At 45.7% G+C, this 17,745-nt stretch overlaps 1 pseudogene; it reads left to right on the plus strand.

The window, feature by feature from the left end:
• The first annotated feature begins 4,154 nt into the window (after positions 1 to 4,154).
• Positions 4,155 to 17,745, plus strand: part of LOC127923638 (aminopeptidase Ey-like) — a 32,157-nt pseudogene continuing 18,566 nt past the window's right edge.

Below are 17,745 nucleotides of genomic sequence, written 5' to 3' on the forward strand. Positions count from 1 at the left end.
AAATGACTGATTTACAGTTCATGAGGGTTACCTAGTCACACATATGAAGTTTTGAAAAGATCTGACCTTTTTAACCCTTGGAAACTGCCACTGTGACATCATTAAAGGCACTTCCGGTTGGCACAGGAAGCTATAAGTAAACCCATGTCTTGATTGACATAGAAACTTACAGAATCCTGAGTTTTAAGTCCTTACGTTAAGAATTGACTGATTTACACAGGGTTGAATGCACTATGTCTATCAAACTGCAGGCAGGTAATGGAAAAACACTTTTAGGGTGATTTTAACCACTTCCGGTTGGTCCAGGAAGCCTAGAATCAACACAGGTAGACCTCATACTGGCCTGATGGACTGTTACCAAAGACAGGTTCATACGGCATTCATAACCCATATAGACTTCAGGTTGAATTTAGGGGTAAAGGCAATGTATTCCTATGGGGGAGAGAAATCAATGCAAACTATTTGAAGTAAACACCTTCTTTTAACTATTAAGGGTTAATGCCACACGGTCAACGTTAGGCTTGCACGGATCGGAAGGACCTTAGGAACGTACCTGAGGTCGAATTGTGCTTCTCACCTAACGGTTCTCTCACTGTCACCCAAAAGCAAATGACGTTGTGGGGCAGGCTTCATTTGGGCCTACTTTTCTAATGGTCGCTGCGCTCAGACCGAGCGAGCTACGGTCAAGCGGGATATCTCGTTGAACTCGGCACCGCCTAGACATTATGTTTATGCCATTGCCTGCTCTCTGTGTCTTTAAGAACCACACTTTTTCACTCCATCCTTGCTGTGTGTGCGTGTGAGAGCTTTTCTTTGACATCTGCTGGGAGAAATGACTGATTTACAGTTTAGGAGGGTTACCTGGTCACACATATGAAGTTTTGGAGAGATGTGACTTTTCTAACCCTTCAAAACAGACAGTGTGACCCAATTAAAGGCACTTCCGGTTGGCACAGGAAGCTATAAGTAAACACATGTCTTGATTGACATAGCCACTTACAGAATCCTGAGTTTTAAGTCTTTAAGTTAAGAATTGACTGATCTACACAGGGTTGAATGCACTATGTCTATCAAACTGCATGCAGTGTATGGATCAACACTGATAAGGTGATTTCAACCACTTCCGGTTGCTTCAGGAAGCTTATAATTGGCACAGGTAGACCTCATAGTGGTCTGATGGACTGTCATAGAAGACAGGTTCATAAGTCATTCATAACCCACATAGGCTTCAGGTTGAATTTAGGGGTGCAGGCAATGTATTCCTATGGGGAGAGAAGTCAATGCAAACTCTTTGAAGTAAACACCTTATTTTAACTATTAAGGGTTAATGCCACATGGTCAAGGTTAGGCTTGCACGGATCGGGAGGACCTCAGGAACGTACCTGAGGTCGAATTGTGCTTCTCACCCTAACGGTTCTCTCACTGTCACCCAAAAGCAAATGACATTGAGGGCCAGGCTTCCTTTTGCGCCTTCTTTTTTTTCAAGGTCGCTGCACTCAGAGCGAGCTACGGTCAAGCGGGGCGTCTCGTTGAACTCTGCACAGCCTGGAGACTATGGTGATGCCATTTTTGTGTTGATTTCAGAATGCCATTTTGGTGATGGTCCCTCTCCGTTTAAACATATTGCTAATGTACAAAAGTCAACTAGCAAGTCAGTGTCCACCAGTCAATTAGATGTCATTCTGACACCAAACTGATACCAATTGACACCAAACCCACTTTTTCCAACTCATTTAGAAGCCAACTATCACATATGTCAGAGCAGGCCCATAATTCACAGCGCCATTAGTTTAAAACATAATAAAACGTAAAACACATAGTTACGTTCTAGCTGCGGGTCCAGGTCAGACATTATGTGAAGGCCTATGTGAGGCGACCCCGAATCCCGAGTTTCGGCTCGATAGGTCCTTCGGTGCCCGAGTAAAACCCTAATTGGTGCTGAAAATCCATTTTTTCAATGCCTTGCTATGGGGTCCTTGAATGAGCTATCGGACCGAAACGTTGTGGTCCGTCTCTATGGCCCGAGCCGGTTTCAATGCACCTAGTCTTGTGTCTCTGAGACTTTTCTAAATGTCGCCATTTTCGTAATGGTCAAAATGAATTGAAGACATTGCAAATGTACGAGGCTATTTCTCGGTCCGAGAACCTTCTAGAGCCACCTAACTCACCACGCACTATCGACCCAAGGCCTAGAACAGGTTTCTAAAGTTTCGGAACTCTAGGTCTGACGGTTCTTTTTTAGCTCGAACAAAGCTAACTATTGGAGGCACTGTCTGTCTCTACAAACCCCAATACGTCCCTCCTTCCAAGTTGTGTGTCTGTGTGATTTAGTTTTCCTTTGAAATTTTATGGGAAAAATGACTGATTTACAGTTCATGGGGGTTGCCTAATCACACATATGAAGTTTTGGACAGATCTGACTTTTTAACCCCTCGAAACAGCCCCTGAGACACCAATTAAGGCACTTCCGGTTGTCACAGGAAGCTATAAGTCAACACATATCCTCACTGGGCTATGCTTTTACAGAATCCTGAGTTTTAAGTCCTTACGTTAAGAATTGACTGATTTACACAGGGTTGAATGCACTATGTCTATCAAACTGCAGGCAGGTAATGGAAAAACACTTTTAGGGTGATTTTAACCACTTCCGGTTGGTCCAGGAAGCTTAGAATCAACACAGGTAGACCTCATACTGGCCTGATGGACTGTTACCAAAGACAGGTTCATACGGCATTCATAACCCATATAGACTTCAGGTTGAATTTAGGGGTAAAGGCAATGTATTCCTATGGGGAGAGAAATCAATGCAAACTTTTTGAAGTAAACACCATCTTTTAACTATTAAGGGTTAATGCCACACTGTCAACGTTAGGCTTGCACGGATCGGAAGGACCTTAGGAACATACCTGAGGTCGAATTGTGCTTCTCACCCTAACGGTTCTCTCACTGTCACCCAAAAGCAAATGACGTTGTGGGGCAGGCTTCATTTTGGGCCTACTTTTCTAATGGTCGCTGCGCTCAGACCGAGCGAGCTACGGTCAAGCGGGATATCTCGTTGAACTCGGCACGGCCTAGACATTATGTTTATGCCATTGCCTGCTCTCTGTGTCTTTAAGAACCACACTTTTTCACTCCATCCTTGCTGTGTGTGCGTGTGAGAGCTTTTCTTTGACATCTGCTGGGAGAAATGACTGATTTACAGTTCATGAGGGTTACCTAGTCACACATATGAAGTTTTGAAAAGATCTGACCTTTTTAACCCATGGAAACTGCCACTGTGACACCATTAAAGGCACTTCCGGTTGGCACAGGAAGCTATAAATAAACTCATATCATGATTGGGGTATGCCTTTACAGAATCCCGAGTTTTAAGTCTTTACGTTAAGAACTGAGTTATTTACGGAGGGTTTAGTGAGTGTGTGTTATTTCAGAAAATCATAGAAAATCACAGAAATCTCGCAGAGCTCCGCAGCACACTTTAAAAAGATTCGTAAGAACAACCTGCAACTGGATCTGTAACCGTTGAAAAAAAAACACCTATCCGTGAACATCACCAAGGTGTCGTTGTACGATTTCTCTTAAATGACGATAGATAAATGGCTGGTTCTTTTTTTATTGACACCGGAGGCTCCTTGACTTTGACGTGAAGTGGAAAAATAATTTCTCTATTTTCATTTTGGACCTTTAATCCCAGATAAATGGCCATAACTCAAAAACCGTTGAGGCCTAGACGCCATCTTGTTCGGGGCCAACTGCCCATTATGCCGCCCCTACGCTCACCGAGTTTCGGCTTCTAAATATTTTCAGTTTTCGAGATAAGGCCCCGTCGTGAATCGTGATGTTTTGTAGCAATAGCCATATGATTGCTTATGCCCTCTTGTGGGAATTTCCGGGACATGGGAAAAATGACATAAATCTTATTATTTTTGTAAACGGAAACCGAATGTCCGACAACGTTCATTTGATGACTTCCTGGTAGGTCCGGCCCTGCCGCTCGGCCCGACGCCGTCCGCGAATTTTACAAACGATTTCGGACGTCTAGTAAGGGACCGTACATTTGCAATATGGACTTTCTCACTAACCATACAGGTACTGCCGAATTCTTCCCTTAAGGTATGGTAGGGATCTGAACTCCTGTTGCTGGGGAAACCAATATGTTGTCACGGTAGGTGTCTGAACTCCTGTTGCTGGGGAAACCAATATGTTTTCACGGTAGGGATCTGAACTCCTGTTGCTGGGGAAACCAACGTAGTGTCTCTGCTACGCTCACTAACCTGTTTCTCTCTCTGCACCTGTAGCCTCAGTCAATGTCACTGTCAACGGCCAGGATGTTACTCGGACCAGCTTCCAACCCACACCCCTCATGTCAACCTACCTACTCGCCTTTGTCGTCAGTGAGTTCGATTTCATCCAGTCAGCAGAAAAAGTTTTGGTACATATTTTTATTTTATTAATCTGCTCTTGTTCTTATTTGTCTGCGTTAGCTGCTCTGGGATGAAGTTTCCCCTAGGTACAGATCTATGATCAGTTTCCCTCCCCCAAACCTTACTTCAGTTATCCCAGAACTAAAATGTTGCATAATTTGGTCAGGTGTCTATGTAGTCTGTTCACGAGAGATTACCCAAATCCTAACCTTAAAGGGATACTGCTCCTGGAAAGTAGATAAAGGGCCTTATTGTCAAACTGATCCCAGGTCAGCATCTCCAGGGGGACCTTGGAAAGTAGATAAAGGGCCTCATTGCCAAACTGATCCCAGGTCAACATCTCCAGGGGGACCTTGGAAAGTAGATAAAGGGCCTCATTGTCAAACTGATCCCAGGTCAGCATCTCCAGGGGGACCTTGGAAAGTAGATAAAGGGCCTCATTGTCAAACTGATCCCAGATCAGCATCTCCAGGGGGACCTTGGAAAGTAGATAAAGGGCCTCATTGCCAAACTGATCCCAGGTCAACATCTCCAGGGGGACCTTGGAAAGTAGATAAAGGGCCTCATTGTCAAACTGATCCCAGGTCAGCATCTCCAGGGGGACCTTGGAAAGTAGATAAAGGGCCTCATTGTCAAACTGATCCCAGGTCAGCATCTCCAGGGGGACCTTGGAAAGTAGATAAAGGGCCTCATTGCCAAACTGATCCCAGGTCAGCATCTCCAGGGGGACCTTGGAAAGTAGATAAAGGGCCTCATTGTCAAACTGATCCCAGATCAGCATCTCCAGGGGGACCTTGGAAAGTAGATAAAGGGCCTCATTGCCAAACTGATCCCAGGTCAGCATCTCCAGGGGGACCTTGGAAAGTAGATAAAGGGCCTTATTGTCAAACTGATCCCAGGTCAGCATCTCCAGGGGGACCTTGGAAAGTAGATAAACGGCCTCATTGCCAAACTGATCCCAGGTCAGCATCTCCAGGGGGACCTTGGAAAGTAGATAAAGGGCCTCATTGCCAAACTGATCCCAGATCAGCGTCTCTAGGGGCAACTTCAGTATACTCTGACTTCAGGATGAGGGAGACATTATTGGTTTGTTTCTCTGTGATGCCCTCTGTCGGTCTCTACAGGTCAGTACAGATAGTAAAGATCAGGGGCCTCATTTATAAAACGGACCGGATCAATTCTGATCCTAGGTATGACTGACTCAGAAAACCACGTATAAGTAGTTATTATAAAACCTTACTTTGAGGTTGAAATGGTCATATCTCTACTCAGAGTCGAGACTTGACGTTGAAATGGTCAGTGATTGTCCTGCTGGTTGTGTATGGCTATTCTTTATTCTTTCAGACCCTTGCAGTTTAAGGTCAGACCATTTCTTTCCCCAGTTTAAGGTCAGCAGTTTAAGGTCAGACCATTTCTTTCCTTTGCAGTTTAAGGTCAGACCATTTCTTTCCCTTGCAGTTTAAGGTCAGTTTGGGGCGGCAGCGTAGCCTAGTGGTTAGAGCGTTGGACTAGTAACCAAAAGGTTGCAAGTTCAAACCCCCGAGCTGACATGGTACAAATCTGTCGTTCTGCCCCTGAACAGGCAGTTAACCCATTGAAAATAAGAATGTGTTCTTAACTGACTTGCCTGGTTAAATAAAGGTAAAATAAAATAAAATAAAAAGACAATTTCTTTCCCCTTTCATACCATTTCTTTCCCCTACAGTTTAAGGCCAGACCATTTCTTTCCCCTTTCAGACCATTTCTTTCCCCTTTCAGACCATTTCTTTCCCCTTTCAGACCATTTCTTTCCCCTTTCATACCATTTCTTTCCCCTACAGTTTAAGGCCAGACCATTTCTTTCCCCAGTTTTCAGACCATTTCTTTCCCCTTTCAGACCATTTCAGTTTAAAGTCAGACCATTCCTTATTCACATCAGACACAGTTCTGTCTTGCTGCCCCACCTCGTTCACTGCAGTGGTGACACACTCCCAAGATCCCTGTTTGGCTTTGTTTGTCAACCCACTATTTAGTCCACCGAATAATACGTGTTGCCTGTCTTCAATCTCCTCTACCATCGCCGTGATCTCGTCTTCCACAAAGTTAGCTTTTCTCTTTTGGTCCTTTTTGGCTATTCCTGTCTAAACCCTCATATGTTCTAGCATTCTATAAGGGGAAATCGGTGATTTGAAGTTAATTAGAGATTTATAGATCACAAGACCGTAAGTTACAAATGGGCTTCTTAGAACCTGCGTCATCAATTGTTTTTATTTCAATATCTTTTATGAATCCAACGTGAGCACACTGTCGGAAATCATTTTACGACTAAGTTCAAGTATAAATCTAAGAACATTTTTTTATAAATGAGGCCCCAGGGTTCAGGATGTTTTATAAATGAGGCCCCAGGGTTCAGGATGTTTATAAATGAGGCCCCAGGGTACAGGATGTTTATAAATGAGGTCCCAGGGTACAGGATGTTTATAAATGAGGCCCCAGGGTACAGGGTGTTTATAAATGAGACCCCAGGGTACAGGATGTTTTATAAATGAGGGCCCAGGGTACAGGATGTTTTATAAATGAGACCCCAGGGTACAGGATGTTTTATAAATGAGGGCCCAGGGTACAGGATGTTTTATAAATGAGGGCCCAGGGTACAGGGTGTTTATAAATGAGGCCCCAGGGTACAGGATGTTTTATAAATGAGGCCCCAGGGTACAGGATGTTTTATAAATGAGGCCCCAGGGTACAGGGTGTTTTATAAATGAGGGCCCAGGGTACAGGATGTTTTATAAATGAGACCCCAGGGTACAGGATGTTTTATAACTGAGACCCCAGGGTACAGGATCTCATGACGGAAAACATGTCTATTTTCCAGATCAGGATTTGGGCTCGCAAACAGGCCATTGCTGAGGGCCAGGGAGATTACGCCCTCGAAAAAACTGGACCGATCCTGGAGTTCTTTGAAAACTACTACAGCTCAAGCTATCCTCTGACCAAATCAGGTAATACTTAAAGAGTAATACTCTTCCTCTCGGAATCCCCGTCTGTTGTTGAAGAGAGATTCCAAATGGCTCCCGAATGGCACCATATTCCCTTTGTAGTGACCCTACCTTTGACCAGGGCCCATAGGCCTCTAGGCTAAAGTAGTGCACTATATAGGGAATAGGACACCATTTGAGACTGTAATGGATATTTCAGCTCCTTTACTCTGTAGACCAGATAGCTCTGCCTGACTTCAGTGCTGGAGCCATGGAGAACTGGGGTCTGATCACCTACAGAGAGACAGCCCTGCTCTACAACCCTGCCAGCTCGTCCAATGGAGACAAAGAGTGGATCGCTACGGTCATCTCTCATGAACTGGCTCACATGGTCTGTATTACAGTCAATACTATAATATACTGAGAGTCTGTATTACAGTCAATACTATAATATACTGAGAGGCTGCAGCTGGCTCCCCTGGTCTGTATTACAGTCAATACTATAATATACTGAGAGGCTGCAGCTGGCTCCCTGGTCTGTATTACAGTCAATACTATAATATACTGAGAGGCTGCAGCTGGCTGCCTGGTCTGTATTACAGTCAATACTATAATATACTCAGAGGCTGTATTACAGTCAATACTATAATATACTGAGAGTCTGTATTACAGTCAATACTATAATATACTGAGAGGCTGCAGCTGGCTCCCCTGGTCTGTATTACAGTCAATACTATAATATACTCAGAGGCTGTATTACAGTCAATACTATAATATACTGAGAGGCTGCAGCTGGCTGCCTGGTCTGTATTACAGTCAATACTATAATATACTGAGAGGCTGCAGCTGACTGCCTGGTCTGTATTACAGTCAATACTCTAATATACTGAGAGGCTGCAGCTGGCTCCCCTGGTCTGTATTACAGTCAATACTATAATATACTGAGAGGCTGCAGCTGGCTCCCCTGGTCTGTATTACAGTCAATACTATAATATACTGAGAGACTGTATTACAGTCAATACTCTAATATACTGAGAGGCTGCAGCTGGCTCCCCTGGTCTGTATTACAGTCAATACTATAATATACTGAGAGGCTGCAGCTGGCTGCCTGGTCTGTATTACAGTCAATACTATAATATACTCAGAGGCTGTATTACAGTCAATACTATAATATACTGAGAGGCTGCCTGGTCTGTATTACAGTCAATACTATAATATACTGAGAGGCTGCAGCTGGCTCCCCTGGTCTGTATTACAGTCAATACTATAATATACTGTGTCCTGTCCCTCTCCTCTCTGCACCCTGTGTCCTGTCCCTCTCCTCTCTGCACCCTGTGTCCTGTCCCTCTCCTCTCTGCACCCTGTGTCCTGTCCCTCTCCTCTCTGCACCCTGTGTCCTGTCCCTCCTCTCTTTGCACCCTGTCCGTCCTTGCGTCCTGTCCCTCTCCTCTCTGCACCCTGTGTCCTGTCCCTCTCCTCTCTGCACTCTGTGTCCTGTCCCTCTCCTCTGTGCACCCTGTGTCCTGTCCCTCTCCTCTCTGCACCCTGTGTCCTGTCCCTCTCCTCTCTGCACCCTGTGTCCTGTCCCTCTCCTCTCTGCACCCTGCGTCCTGTCCCTCTCCTCTCTGCACCCTGCGTCCTGTCCCTCTCCTCTCTGCACCCTGTGTCCTGTCCCTCTCCTCTCTGCACCCTGTGTCCTGTCCCTCTCCTCTCTGCACCCTGTGTCCTGTCCCTCTCCTCTCTGCACCCTGTGTCCTGTCCCTCTCCTCTCTGCACCCTGTGTCCTGTCCCTCTCCTCTCTGCACCCTGTGTCCTGTCCCTCTCCTCTCTGCACCCTGCGTCCTGTCCCTCTCCTCTCTGCACCCTGTGTCCTGTCCCTCTCCTCTCTGCACCCTGTGTCCTGTCCCTCTCCTCTCTGCACCCTGTGTCCTGTCCCTCTCCTCTCTGCACCCTGTGTCCTGTCCCTCTCCTCTCTGCACCCCGTGTCCTGTCCCTCTATGCCACTGGCTGAATAAGGTTTATATGTCCACAGTGGTTTGGTAACCTGGTGACCATGAAGTGGTGGAATGACCTGTGGCTCAACGAGGGCTTTGCCTCCTACGTCTCGTATCTTGGGGCCAACTCTGCTGAACCCACGTGGAACGTAGTGAGTCTTTCTTTTCATCATATCTGAGTGACGCCTAACTTGACTTGAGATAAAACATGTACATTACAACTTGAACTGTTGCACAGCTCTGCAAATATACCCTTCTCAGGGATTTAATCCACAAATAAATCTGCTCTCCAAATTCCATCTGCCGGTACAAGTGAAAGGTTAAAAGCGAAGGCCTGATGTCTCCACAGACAGACCTAATAGTGCTGAAGGAGGTGCATGGGGCGATGTCTGTAGATGCGCTGGCCTCCTCTCACCCTCTCTCTGCCAAAGAGGAAGACATCATGAGGCCTGCACAGATCAGTGAACTGTTTGACACCATCACCTACAGCAAGGTATGCTTCTAATCACACCTCTTACTGGCAACCTACTGGCTTCACAGCACAGCCCAGCATGCTACATTCACCTGGGTCAAAATCATCTGGGTCAGAATCACCTGGGTCAAAGTCATCTGGGTCAGAATCACCTGGGTCAAAGTCATCTGGGTCAAAATCACCTGGGTCAAAGTCATCTGGGTCAAAATCACCTGGGTCAAAGTCATCTGGGTCAAAATCACCTGGGTCAAAGTCATCTGGTCAGAATCAGAATCAAAGTCATCTGGGTCAAAGTCATCTGGGTCAAAATCACCTGGGTCAAAGTCATCTGGGTCAGAATCACCTGGGTCAAAATCATCTGGGTCAAAATCACCTGGGTCAAAATCATCTGGGTCAAAATCATCTGGGTCAAAGTCACCTGGGTCAAAATCATCTGGGTCCAAATCACCTGGGTCAAAATCATCTGGGTCAAAATCATCTGGGTCAAAATCATCTGGGTCAAAATCACCTGGGTCAAAGTCATCTGGGTCAGAATCACCTTGGTCAAAATCATCTGGGTTTTAGTCAACTTGAAATAAAATTATCGGAATTACTTTGAAATAGCAAATGTCACATGTCCTCAAGGAAATGTAATAATTTTCTGTCTGCATTTCTCTTAGGGATTTTGATTCGGGCGAGAGCGGCAGGCTGTACTGGGCCATGACAGTACAGACGTTTTATTTCTTATATCCTGTGTTCTCTTCCTCCTAGGGAGCTGCAGTTCTGAGGATGCTGTCTGAGTTCTTGACAGAGCCGGTCTTTGCCCGAGGACTTAGTGTGAGTAATGTTTATGATTATGTACATGTCTAATTACTATATTTTGTTCCACATCATTTTGTTTAGATTTATATACACTGCTCAAAGAAATAAAGGGAACACTAAAATAACACATCCTAGATCTGAATGAATTAAATATTCTTATTAAATCTTTTTTTTTTTACATAGTTGAATGTGCTGACAACAAAATCACGTAGAAATTGTCAATGGAAATCATCTGGATTTGGAGTCACACTCAAAATGGAAAACCACACTACAGGCTGATCCAACTTTGATGTAATGTCTTTAAAACAAGTCAAAACGAGGCTCAGTAGTGTGTGTGGCCTCCATGTGCCTGTATGACCTCCCTACAACACCTGGGCATGCTCCTGATGAGGTGGCGGATGGTCTCCTGAGGGATCTCCTCCCAGACCTGGACTAAAGCATCCGCCAACGCCTGGACAGTCTGTGGTGCAACGTGGCGTTGTTGGATGGAGCGAGAAATGATGTCCCAGATGTCTCAATTGGATTCAGGTCTGGGGAACGGGCGGGCCAGTCCATAGCATCAATGCCTTCCTCTTGCAGGAACTGCTGACACACTCCAGCCACATGAGGTCTAGCATTGTCTTGCATTAGGAGGAACCCAGGGCCAACCGCACCAGCATATGGTCTCACAAGGGGTCTGAGGATCTCATCTCGGTACCTAATGGCAGTCAAGCTACCTCTGGCGAGCACATGGAGGGCTGTGCGGCCCCCCAGAGAAATGCCACCCCACACCATGACTGACCCACCGCCAAACCGGTCATGCTGGAGGATGTTGCAGGCAGCAGAACGTTCTCCACGGCGTCTCCAGACTCTGTCACGTCTGTCACATGTGCTCAGTGTGAACCTGCTTTCAATCCGTAAAGAGCACAGGGCGCCAGTGGCGAATTTTGCCAATCTTGGTGTTCTCTGGCAAATGCCAAACGTCCTGCACGGTGTTGGGCTGTAAGCACAACCCCCACCTGTGGACGTCGGGCCCTCATATACCACCCTCATGGAGTCTGTTTCTGACCGTTTGAGCAGAAACATGCACATTTGTGGCCTGCTGGAGGTCATTTTTCAGGGCTCTTGCAGTGCTTCTCTTGCTCCTCCTTGCTCAAAGGTGGAGGTAGCGGTCCTGCTGCTGGGTTGTTGCTCTCCTACGGCCTCCTCCACGTCTCCTGATGTACTGGCCTGTCTCCTGGTAGCGCCTCCATGCTCTGGACACTACGCTGACAGACACAGCAAACCTTCTTGCCACAGCTCGCATTGATGTGCCATCCTGGATGAGCTGCAGTACCTGAGCCACTTGTGTGGGTTGTAGACTCCGTCTCATGCTACCACTAGAGTGAAAGCACCGCCAGCATTCAAAAGCGACCAAAACATCAGCCAGGAAGCATAGGAACTGAGAAGTGGTCTGTGGTTACCACCTGCAGATCCACTCCTTTATTGGGGGTGTCTTGCTAATTGCCTATAATTTCCACCTGTTGTCTATTCCATTTGCAGCATGTGAAATGTCTTGTCAATCAGTGTTGCTTCCTAAGTGGACAGTTTGATTTCACAGAAGTGTGATTGACTTGGAGTTACATTGTGTTGTTTCGTTCCCTTTATTTTGTTCCCTTTATTTTTTTGAGCAGTGTATATATATATATATATATGAGTGACACATATAAAAGTGAGAACTTACAGTTAAGAATATAACTACTGCTCCCTGAAGGAGGGAACGAGGTATAACATGCTATGGGGAGTCAACGACCAATCACATTCACCTGAAGAAAACTAAAAACACACCCAATGGGCCAATGAATGTAGAGCCCGCCCTCAGAAGCCACACCTTCCTGACTATGACACCGGAGCTCGCAATAATTTCAAATCAAATCCAAATCAAATTTTATTGGTCCATACACATATTTGGTATGGTATGGTCCTTCTGTAGCTCAGTTGGTAGAGCATGGCGCTTGTAACGCCAGGGTAGTGGGTTCGATCCCCGGGACCACCCATACGTAGAATGTATGCACACATGACTGTAAGTCGCTTTGGATAAAAGCGTCAGCTAAATGGCATATTTTTTTATATTTTTTTTTTAGCTTCTGGGCAGGTTCCTCATTGCTCGCTGGGTACTCTCTCCCCACTAACAGACAGCTATAAGTCGGAGCCTAATCCAGTAGTCTTTGTAAATTGTGTGACACGGTCTCCTTCAGGCGAGCTGAAGAGCGAAGACTTGAGGAAATGAACGTTATAGCCAGGAAGATGGGCTTCCTAGGGCAGGCTTTGCATTCGTTGTCCCATTGGGCTTGTCTTTGTGTTCTTCAGGTGAATGTGATTGGTCGTTCACTCCTGTCATCTCAGACCGCTGCGCCACTCGGGAGCCCCATGGCACTGCATCTCAGTGCTAGGTTCAAATCCAGGCTGTATCACAACTGGCTGTGATTCAGAGTACCATAGGGCGGAGTACAATTGGCCCAGCGTCATCCGGGTTTGGCCTGCGTAGGCCGTCATTGAAAATAACTGACTTGCCTAGTTAAATAAAGGTTAAATAAAATGATGATACAGAGTGACCGACTGAAAGAGAAGTGATTTGATATTTTGAAGCTGAAATGTGACCTGATCTCCACAGACGTATCTGAACACATTCAAGTACAGCAACACAGTTTACCAGGACCTCTGGAAGCACCTGCAGATGGTAATACATGATCCTGGTCATAATGTCAACCTTCATATACCTGGCCCATTATTCAGCAACACAGTTTACCAGACCTCTGGAAGCACCTGCAGATTACAGATCCTTAGTCAACCTTCAAATGGCCCATTATTCATTTCCAGCAACACAGTTTCTCTCAAGCAGTTGCAGTGTTCAGACATACCTTATGAATGTGCAACCTTATTGCAGGCGTTATTCTTAACAGCGCTGCTGAATACATTTAATTCAACTGTTGCAAAAACATCCCGCTTGCTGGCTAACAGAATACTCTGATCTCTGATTATTTAGGGTTAGGAAAATATTTACGAATCATCCTGAAAGGTGTCATATTCAAGTTAATTTCCTGAGATATTTAAAGGTGGGAAAACATGTACAATAGGGGGCTGAACATATACAACTAGCCGAATAATCCTCACTAATCTAGGAACTGGACGACAAATAGGTCCAGTCATTCTGAACCGTACGCTGGGCTCCACGTTTACACTGTCACCTGTAGTCTGAGTTTCCATAATGATTCATTAGGTCCAGTCATTGTGAACCTATAGTCTGAGTTTCCATAATGATTCATTAGGTCCAGTCATTGTGAACCTGTAGTCTGAGTTTCCATAATGATTCATTAGGTCCAGTCATTGTGAACCTGTAGTCTGAGTTTCCATAATGATTCAATAGGTCCAGTCATTGTGAACCTGTAGTCTGAGTTTCCATAATGATTCATTAGGTCCAGTCATTGTGAACCTGTAGTCTGAGTTTCCATAATGATTCATTAGGTCCAGTCATTGTGAACCTGTAGTCTGAGTTTCCATAATGACTCAATAGGTCCAGTCATTGTGAACCTGTAGTCTGAGTTTCCATAATGATTCAATATGTCCAGTCATTGTGAACCTATAGTCTGAGTTTCCATAATGATTCATTAGGTCCAGTCATTGTGAACCTGTAGTCTGAGTTTCCATAATGATTCAATATGTCCAGTCATTGTGAACCTGTAGTCTGAGTTTCCATAATGACTCAATAGGTCCAGTCATTGTGAACCTGTAGTCTGAGTTTCCATAATGATTCAATAGGTCCAGTCATTGTGAACCTGTAGTAAGTAATGTAAGGAGACTAACACTACAGTTATAAATGTAAGGAAACTAACACTACAGTTATAAATGTAAGGAAACTAACACTACAGTTATAAATGTAAGGAAACTAACACTACAGTTATAAATGTAAGGAAACTAACACTACAGTTATAAATGTAAGGAAACTAACACTACAGTTATAAATGTAAGGAAACTAACACTACAGTTATAAATGTAAGGAAACTAACACTACAGTTATAAATGTAAGGAAACTAACACTACAGTTATAAATGTAAGGAAACTAACACTACAGTTATAAATGTAAGGAAACTAACACTACAGTTATAAATGTAAGGAGACTAACACTACAGTTATAAATGTAAGGAAACTAACACTACAGTTATAAATGTAAGGAAACTAACACTACAGTTATAAATGTAAGGAGACTAACACTACAGTTATAAATGTAAGGAGACTAACACTACAGTTATAAATGTAAGGAAACTAACACTACAGTTATAAATGTAAGGAAACTAACACTACAGTTATAAATGTAAGTAAGTTTTATGAACATGGGTCCTGATATTCACTCTGTAGCCCAGTGGGCTGATGAACTGTTGATGTTGTGGTTGTTATGGGTCCTGATATTCACTCTGTAGCCCAGTGGGCTGATGAACTGTTGATGTTGTGGTTGTTGTTGTTGTTTTTAGGCCGCCGACTCGACGCCAGGGTTAGACCTCCCAGCCTCTGTAGATGATATCATGAACCGTTGGATCCTCCAGATGGGCTTTCCAGTGGTTACCATAGATACGGCCACAGGAAGCATCAACCAGAGACACTTCCTGCTGGACCCTGACTCTGTAGTGGACAGACCCTCTCCTTTCATGTAACATATCTAACTACTGCATTACTTTTCCCAACAGGCTTGCGTTAGCAGTCTTCATGGCACTGGAAGAATTGGTGGTAGTAGTGGTGGCGGTAATAGTGGTGGTGGTAGTAGTGGTGGTGGTGGTAGAAGTGGTGGTGGTGGTGGTGGTAGTGGTGGTAGTAGTGGTGGTGGTGGTAGTAGTGGTGGTAGTAGTTGTGGCCGTAATAGTGGTGGCGGTAATAGTGGTGGCGGTAATAGTGGTGGTGGTAGAAGTGGTAGTAGTGGTGGTGGTGGTGGTGGTAGTAGTGGTGGTAGTAGTTGTGGCGGTAATAGTGGTGGCGGTAGTAGTGGTGGTGGTAGAAGTGGTAGTAGTGGTGGTGGTGGTAGTAGTGGTGGTAGTAGTTGTGGCGGTAATAGTGGTGGTGGTAGAAGTGGTGGTGGTGGTAGTAGTGGTGGTAGTAGTGGTGGTGGTAGATGTGGTAGTAGTGGTGGTGGTGGTGGTGGTAGTAGTGGTGGTAGTAGTGGTGGTGGTAATAGTGGTGGCGGTAATAGTGGTGGTGGTAGAAGTGGTAGTAGTGGTGGTGGTGGTGGTGGTAGTAGTGGTGGTAATAGTGGTGGCGGTAAAAGTGGTGGTAGTAGAAGTGGTAGTAGTGGTGGTGGTGGTGGTGGTAGTAGTGGTGGTAATAGTGGTGGCGGTAATAGTGGTGGCGGTAATAGTGGTGGTGGTAGAAGTGGTAGTAGTGGTGGTAGTAGTTGTGGCGGTAATAGTGGTGGCGGTAAAAGTGGTGGTAGTAGTGGTGGTGGTAGAAGTGGTAGTATTGGTGGTGGTGGTAGTAGTGGTGGTAGTAGTTGTGGCGGTAATAGTGGTGGTGGTAGAAGTGGTAGTAGTGGTGGTAGTAGTGGTGGTAGTAGTTGTGGCGGTAATAGTGGTGGTGGTAGAAGTGGTAGTATTGGTGGTGGTGGTGGTGGTAGTAGTGGTGGTAGAAGTTGTGGCGGTAATAGTGGTGGTGGTAGAAGTGGTAGTATTGGTGGTGGTGGTAGTAGTGGTGGTAGTAGTTGTGGCGGTAATAGTGGTGGTGGTAGTAGTGGTGGTAGTAGTTGTGGTGGTAATAGTGGTGGCGGTAATAGTGGTGGTGGTAGAAGTGGTAGTAGTGGTGGTGGTGGTAGTAGTGGTGGTAGTAGTTGTGGCGGTAATAGTGGTGGTGGTAGAAGTGGTAGTATTGGTGGTGGTGGTGGTGGTGGTGGTAGTAATGGTGGTAGTAGTGGTGGCGGTAATAGTGGTGGTGGTAGAAGTGGTAGTATTGGTGGTGGTGGTAGTAGTGGTGGTAGTAGTTGTGGGGTAATAGTGGTGGTGGTAGAAGTGGTAGTAGTGGTGGTGGTGGTGGTGGTGGTAGTAGTGGTGGTAGTAGTTGTGGTGGTAATAGTGGTGGCGGTAAAAGTGGTGGTAGTAGAAGTGGTAGTATTGGTGGTGGTGGTGGTGGTAGTAGTGGTGGTAGTAGTTGTGGCGGTAATAGTGGTGGTGGTAGAAGTGGTAGTAGTGGTGGTGGTGGTGGTGGTAGTAGTGGTGGTAGTAGTGGTGGCGGTAATAGTGGTGGTGGTAGAAGTGGTAGTAGTGGTGGTAGTAGTGGTGGTGGTAGTAGTGGTAGTAGTTGTGGCGGTAGTAGTGGTGGTGGTAGAAGTGGTAGTAGTGGTGGTGGTGGTAGTGGTAGTAGTTGTGGTGGTAGTAGTTGTGGCGGTAATAGTGGTGGTGGTAGTATTGGTGGTATTGGTGGTGGTGGTGGTGGTAGTAGTGGTGGTAGTAGTTGTGGCGGTAATAGTGGTGGTGGTAGAAGTGGTGGTATTGGTGGTGGTGGTGGTGGTAGAAGTGGTGGTAGTATTGGTGGTAGTAGTGGTGGTGGTAGAAGTGGTAGTAGTGGTGGTGGTAGAAGTGGTAGTAGTGGTGGTGGTGGTAGTAGTGGTGGTAGTAGTTGTGGCGGTAATAGTGGTGGTGGTAGAAGTGGTGGTATTGGTGGTGGTGGTGGTGGTAGAAGTGGTGGTAGTAGTGGTGGTAGTAGTTGTGGTGGTAGAAGTGGTGGTGGTAGTAGTGGTGGTGGTAGTAGTGGTGGTGGTAGTAGTGGTGGTAGAAGTGGTGGTGGTAGTTGTGGTGGTGGTAGTAGTGGTGGTAGTAGTTGTGGCGGTAATAGTGGTGGTGGTAGAAGTGGTGGTATTGGTGGTGGTGGTGGTGGTAGTAGTGGTGGTAGTAGTTGTGGCGGTAATAGTGGTGGTGGTAGAAGTGGTAGTATTGGTGGTGGTGGTGGTGGTAGAAGTGGTGGTAGTAGTGGTGGTAGTAGTGGTGGTGGTAGAAGTGGTGGTATTGGTGGTGGTGGTGGTGGTGGTGGTGGTAGTAGTGGTGGTAGTAGTTGTGGTGGTAATAGTGGTGGTGGTAGTAGTGGTAGTATTGGTGGTGGTGGTA

This window comes from Oncorhynchus keta, unplaced genomic scaffold (genome assembly GCF_023373465.1).
Source record: "Oncorhynchus keta strain PuntledgeMale-10-30-2019 unplaced genomic scaffold, Oket_V2 Un_contig_30276_pilon_pilon, whole genome shotgun sequence".
NCBI classification, from domain to species: domain Eukaryota; kingdom Metazoa; phylum Chordata; class Actinopteri; order Salmoniformes; family Salmonidae; genus Oncorhynchus; species Oncorhynchus keta.